The 7248-nt window shown below is 43.2% G+C and overlaps 1 non-coding gene across 1 annotated transcript; it reads right to left on the minus strand.

Moving 5' to 3' along the window:
• Positions 1–595: 595 nt before the first annotated feature.
• Positions 596–702, minus strand: LOC141694796 (small nucleolar RNA R71). The gene has a single exon (XR_012564079.1). It is a non-coding gene; the product is annotated as a small nucleolar RNA R71 (small nucleolar RNA).
• Positions 703–7248: the final 6546 nt, after the last annotated feature.

Consider the following 7248-nt stretch of genomic DNA (forward strand, 5'->3'; position numbering starts at 1 on the left):
ACATCGGTGTTCATTAAAGTTCAGTGACTCAGATATTTTACCTACTTGTTTCCTTGTCATGTTTCAGGTACTCTAGCGAGTGTGTATGCATACGTGTTCTCGAACTCGTAAGAGAACACTGGATCAAGCTGAGGAAGAAGTTGTAGTAGCTAAGGAAGTTTTTGAAAAAGCAGAGGAGAAATTTGAAGAAGGAGTTGTAATTGTAATGGGTGAACCAGCAGCAAACCTGAAGGCTTCGATGGATTACTCTCAACCGAAGATCGATGATATTTAGTCTAGCATTGTCAGACCAGCCATCGCGGCTAACACTTTTGAAATCAAGGCTAGCATGATTCAGATGAAACAGAATTCAGTTCAGTTTAGGGGTTCTCGTATAGAAGATCCCAACCTGTACATCAGAGATTTTATCGAGATCTGCGACACCTTCAAGTTCAATGGTGTGTCTGAAAATGCTATAAAGCTGAGGCTTTTCCTATTTTCTCTCAGGGATAAGGCTAAAAGCTGGTTACATTCTCTACCACCAGGCTCTATCACCAAATGGGAAGAACTCGCTCAAAAGTTCCTTACTAAGTTCTTTCATATGACGAAGACAGTTGTAATCAGGAATGCTCTTACTCAGTTTGCGCAGCAGTCTGGAGAGTCTTTGTGTGAGGCTTTGGAGCGGTATAAGGAGATGCTTAGAAAGTGTCCCCACCATGGGATGCCTAACTAGATGATCATTAACGGCTTCTATAATGGTTTGGGTGCTACTTCCAAACCCATACTTGATGCAGCATCAGGAGGAGCCTTGTGGGCTAAAAGCTACGATGAAGCTTATGAATTGATTAAACTGATGGCTAGTATTGAATACCAGAATCCTTCTCAGAGACTAACTCAAGGCAAGGTAGATGGGAATTATGGAGGTAGATGCAGCTACTGTTATAGTTGCTCAACTCAAGGCTTTGACGATGAAGATGGATTTTTTGGATAATTATGAAGTTAATTAGATCACTAGTGTCTGTGAGCTTTGTGTTGGTGCCCATGAGACGGAGCAGTGTGCTATTTCTAGTAAATCAGCTCAGTTCGTGAGCAACTTTCAGAGATCGCAGCAGCCAGTTCCAGCCACCTATCATCCCAACAACCGCAATCATCCTAACTTTAGCTGGAGAAATTCTCCGAACGCGGTTCAACAGCCTTATCAGCAGTATCAAGTAAAGAAATACAACCCTCCTGGTTTTCAGCAACCGTAATACGCACCAAGGAAACAACTCCAGCTGCAACAATCTAATGAAAAATCTGAATTGGAGGAGTTGAGGCTCATGTGCAAGAGCCAAGCGGTATCTATTAAGACCTTGGAGAATTAAATTGGGCAGATTTCCAATGCCTTGCTGATTCGTCAACCTGGGACACTTCCTAGTGACACTGAAGTCCCAGGAAAGAAGGAAGCTAAAGAGCAGGTTAAGGCAATCACATTAAGGTCTGGGAAGGTTGCAAATTCTGAAAAATCTCAAGTTTTAGAAGATGAAGCTGTGGCTGAGGAAGAAGTACAAAAGGAAGCAGAAGTGGAACCAAGGAAGACTACTGTGGAACACACTCCTCCTGAGGGTAATACAGGGGAGAAACAGATCTATCCTCCACCACCTTTTCCTAAGAGCCTGCAGAAGAAGAAGCTGGATAAGCAATTTGAGAAGTTTCTTGAGGTGTTCAAGAAACTTCATATTAACATATCTTTCGCTAAAGCTCTTAAATAGATGCCTAGTTATGCAAAGTTTATGAAAGGTATTCTATATCGAAAAGTGAAGCTTGATGACTTAGAGACTGTTTCTCTCACGGAGGAATGCAGTGATGTGCTGCAATAAAAGTTGCCTCCGAAGCTTAAAGATCCTGGAAGCTTCACTATTCCTTACACTATTGGAAACTTATCGTTCGATAAGTGTTTGTGTGATTTGGGAGCTAGCATCAATCTGATGCCTTTGTCTGTATTAAAAAAGTTGGATTTACCTTATCCAAAGCCTACTTATATGTCCTTGCAGTTGATCGATCGCTCTATTACATATCCACGAGGCATTGTGGAGGATCTATTGGTCAAGGTGGACAAACTCATCTTTCCTGCTGGTTTTGTAATTATTAATTTCGAGGAGGATAAGAAGATTCCCATAATCTTGGGAAGACCTTTCTTGGCTACGGGCCGCACCTTGATAGATGTGCAGAAGGGTGAGCTAACTATGCGAGTGTTGGATCAGGATGTAACTTTCAATGTGTTCAATGCCATGAAATTCCCTATTGAAAATGAGGAGTGCTTAAAAGTGGAGTTGGTCGATTATGTGGTTACTTCAGAACTTGATCAATTGCTAAGGTCTGATGCCTTAGAGAAGGCCTTGCTGGGGAATTCAGATAGTGAAAATGATGAAGGTGATGAGCAGTTGCAATTTCTGAATGCTTCTCCCTGGAAGTGAAGGCTGGATATGCCTTTTGAATCTCTTGGAATAGAGGAGCTGAACAAATCTCTAAAGCACCTCAAGCCATCTATTGAGGAAGCTCTTACACTTGAGCTTAAACCATTTCCTGAACACTTAAGGTATGCGTTTTTGGGTGATGCATCTACTTTGCCTGTTATTATTGCATCTGACCTTTCAGGTAGTGATGAGGAAAAGCTCTTGCGAATTCTGAGAGAGTTTAAATCGGCGATTGGATGGACTATAGCAGATATTAAGGGAATCAGCCCTTCTTAGTGCTTGCATAAAATTCTTCTAGAGGAAGGTAGAAAGCCTATTGTTGAGCAATAGAGAAGGCTCAATCTGATAATGAAAAAAGTTGTGAAGAAGGAAATTCTCAAGTGGCTAGATGTAGGGATTATCTATCCTATTTCTGACAGTTCTTGGGTGAGTCCAGTTCAGTGTGTGCCAAAGAAAGGAGGTATCACCATTGTTTCTAATGACAAGAATGAGCTCATTCTTACTCGAACAGACACGGGGTGGAGAGTTTGCATGGACTACAGAAAGCTGAACAAGGCCACGAGGAATGATCACTTCCCTCTTCCTTTTATTAATCAGATGTTGGACAGGTTGGATGGGCATGAGTACTACTGTCTTCTGGATGGTTATTAAGGTTATAATCAGATTTGTATTGCTCTATAGGATCAGGAAAAGACTATTTTTACATGTCCATTTGGTACGTTTGCCTTCAAAAGAATTTCTTTTGGGTTGTTTGGAGCACCTTCCACATTTCAGAGATGCATGATGGCTATCTTTTCTGACATGATTGGTCAGAATGTGGAGGTGTTTATGGACAATTTCTCTGTGTTTGGTGATTCTTTTGATGAATGCTTGCACAATCTTGGCGCAGTTCTTAAAAGGTGTGTTGAGACCAATTTGGTTCTCAACTGGGAGAAATGTCACTTTATGGTGCGACAGGGCATTATTCTTGGGCACAAGGTCTCTAGTAAGGGTCTTGAAGTGGATAAAGCCAAGGTGGGGGTCATTAAAAATCTTTATCCACCAATTTTTGTTAAGGGAGTCCGCAGCTTTCTTAGACATGTGGGTTTCTATAGGCGGTTCATCAAGGACTTCTCCAAAATCTCTAAGCCTTTCTGCAATCATCTAGAGAAAGATGTCCCATTCAAGTTTGATAACGAGTTCCTAGCTGCTTTTGAGTTCTTGAAGAAGAGTTTGATAACGGCACCTGTCATAACTGCACCTGATTGGAATAAACCTTTTGAGATGATGTGTGATGCAAGTGACTATGCAGTTGGAGCAGTTCTTGGGAAGAGAAAGAACAACATATTTCATGTGGTCTACTATGCTAGTAAGACCCTCAATATGCTCAACTGAATTACACTACTACTGAGAAAGAACTCTTAGCCATTATCTATGGTTTTGAGAAGTTTCGATCTTATTTGCTTGGGACGAAGGTGATAGTTTTCACTGATCACGCTGATATTCGCTATCTCATCTCGAAAAAGGACTCGAAGCCTAGATTGATTCAATGGGTTCTTTTACTTTAGGAATTTGAGTTAGAGATCAAGGACAGAAAAGGTATTGAGAATCAAGTTTCTAATCATCTCTCTCATTTGGAAGATCCAAGTGCAACTTCACAAGATAAGACCTTGATAAATGAGTCTTTTCCCAATGAGCAGTTGTTTGTTTTGCAAGAAGAAGAGTCATGGTTTGCAGACATTGTGAACTACCTTGTGAGCAAAATTATGCCGCCAGACTTGTCTTCTGCTCAAAGGAAGAGGTTTCTTTATGAGGTGAAGTGGTACATGTGGGATGAGCCATATATGTTTAGACAAGGAGCTGACCAAATCATCAGGCGATGTATTCCGTAAAGCGAAACGGGGGGATCTTGCAAGACTGTCATTCGACTGTTTATGGAGGCCACTATGGTGAGGAGAAGACAGAAGGTCGTATCCTTCAAGCGGGATTCTTCTGGCCTACATTATTTAAGGATGCGCATCAGTTTATTTTAAAGTGCGATCGATGCCAGCGTGTGGGTAATATGTCTAAAAGGGATGAAATGCCTCTTAATGTGCTTCTTGAGGTTGAGGTCTTCGATGTTTGGGGAATTGACTTCATGGGGTTGTTTGTCTCATCTTGTAATAATAAGTATATCTTGTTGGTAGTCGATTATATCTCAAAATGGGTTGAAGTCAAGGCCTTGCCGACAAATGATGCAAAGGTAGTGCTTAATTTTCTTCATAAGCAGATATTCACACGATTTGGGACTCCAAGAGTCATAATCAGTGACGAGGGATCGCATTTCTACAATTGCAAGTTCACTGCTATGATGCAGAGGTATAATGTGAATCATCGCATTGTGGCATCCTACCATCCACAAACTAATGGTCAAGCTGAGGTGTCTAACAGAGAGATCAAGCACATTCTAGAGAAAGTTGTGTGTCCATCGAGGAAGAATTGGTCTTTGAAGCTGGATGAAGCTATTTGGGCATATTGAACAACATACAAGACTCTACTAGGCATGTCGCCGTTTCAGTTGGTTTATGGTAAGGGGTGTCATTTGCCTGTGGAGCTCGATCATAAAGCGTATTGGGCTTTGAAGAAGTTGAACCTTGATTTGGATGCAGCTGTTAAGAACATAATGCTTCAATTGAATGAACTCGATGAGTTTCGACTTCAGGCGTATGAGAACAACAAAATATATAAGGAGAAAGTCAAGAGGTGGCACGATAGGGGTCTAGTGCTCAAATCATTTGTGCCGGGGTAACAAGTTCTTTTGTTCAACTCTCGTCTCCATTCTTTTCCTGGAAAATTGAAGTCGAGATGGTCCGGACCTTTCATAATCAAAACTGTGTTTACGCATGGAGCTGTGGAGATTTTTGAGAATGATCCAGGCCAAGCATTCAAAGTAAATGGACAGAGGTTGAAGTATTACTATGGAGATACGGCAACCCGTGAGGTGGTTAGTGCCGTTTTGTTGACCATTTGATCTCGAGATTCTACGTCAAGCTAACGACGCAAACCAAGCACTTCTTGGGAGGCAACCCAAGTTTGCTGTATATTAGTAGATAGAGGAAGAAGAAAACAAGGAGAAAAACACAAAAAAACACAAAAAACAAAAAAACAAAAAAAATCAGTGTCAACTACAGTAGAACGACACGCCCGCGCTGAGAAGCGGGGTGGCCGCGTTGTTTTTCCAGAAACTGCGCGCGCCCGCGCTGCCTAGCGGGGCGGCCACGCTGGATTAGCAGAAGTACGGCGCACCCGCGCCAAGATAGCGTGGCCGCACTGGGTCCCTGGTTCAGAAAAAAAATTAAAAGCAGAAATTCGGGAATTTGAAGACAAAATCAATTCCTACCCGAATTTTACTCTCCCATATCCCATATTTCCTTCTCTTAATCAAATTCCATCACCCCATTACTCCCATTATTCCCATAATCAAATCCCACTTCTTTTTCATAACTAATTCTCTCCAAATTCCTATATATACACACACTTATACACAAACCCTTCCATCACTTCTCAAATTCTCAAACACACAAATATCTCTTACACACTTCTATTCTCTCACGCTTATTCAATCCCAATGGCACCCAAAAGACAGCGAACCCAAGTTAGCAGCAACACCACTGATTCGTCGAGTGTGGGTGGTGTGAGGCCTAGGTTTTCAACTCTTGAGGCTGAGGTGGAGTATACGAGGCTGCTTTCAAAGCCTATAGCTAAGGAGCGTGGTTTTCTGCCATCGGGGAAAGATGGTAAGTTATTGGAGATGATTTTGGAGATGGGCTGGGTTGCTTTTTACGAGGCACCCGTTGTTGTGTGGTTCACGAGTTCTACGCGAATGCTAAGGCGGAGAAGAATGGTTTCACTGTGGTGAGGGGGATGACGGTGGAGTGTAGTGCTGAGGCAATTCGGCGGGTGATTGAGCAGCCCGAGAGTAGGCCAGAGCAGGAGAATTGGAACGAGAAGACGGGGGATGATTTTAACTTGGATTTGATTTTTGTTACCCTTTGTGTTCCTGAGACTCATTAGAAGTTCAAGAAGGGCACGAACGAGTATGCCACTTTCCCTGCCTCATGCATGAACATGTTTGCACGTGCATGGAATTCTTTTATTTGTGCCAACGTCATGCCATCTTCTCACGTGCATGATATTACAGTGGAGCATGCACGGTTGTTGTGGGGGATTCTTCAGGGAGACTATGTGGATCTCGGGATGGTTATTCATCAGGGTATTCTGAGGTTCTTGCGAGGGATTACTATGGGTTCTGTACCCTATGCGTCCATTATGATGAAGCTGTGTGTGGTGGTTGGCGTTCATTGGCCCGCACATGATCAGTTGCAGCTCCCGAGTGCCCCGATTGACAATTCAACATTGCTGACTATGTAAGAGGGGTACGGTGGTAAGCCCGATCCTAAGGGGCTTGGTTATTCTTATGACCATCTGCCAGGTGGAAGGCCGGCTCCTCAGGCATATGCTAGTGGCACGGCGCAGGCGAGTAGAGCAGCTTGGAGAGCGGAGTTGGGAGAGGAGGTCGGTCCTTCGTGGTCGCAGCAGAAGGAAGCACAAGGCAGTGTTGGGTTGAGTTCAATGCAGTATAGGCGCTTGATGAGGAGGATGGATGCAATGCATGACATCCATAGTCGGTTTGCACAGGACCTTACCCAGGCCTTGGGGACTGCATTCAGAGACACAAGAGTTAACATCCAGTGGCCAGTATTCGGTGAGGACGTTGTGTACCCGCCTCTAGACACTCCTGACACTCCACCCGTTGAGGGTGATGACCCTGATTCTGAGTAGGTATGCCTGATTC

The sequence above is a fragment of the Apium graveolens genome, chromosome 10 (genome assembly GCF_009905375.1).
Source record: "Apium graveolens cultivar Ventura chromosome 10, ASM990537v1, whole genome shotgun sequence".
Taxonomy (NCBI): domain Eukaryota; kingdom Viridiplantae; phylum Streptophyta; class Magnoliopsida; order Apiales; family Apiaceae; genus Apium; species Apium graveolens.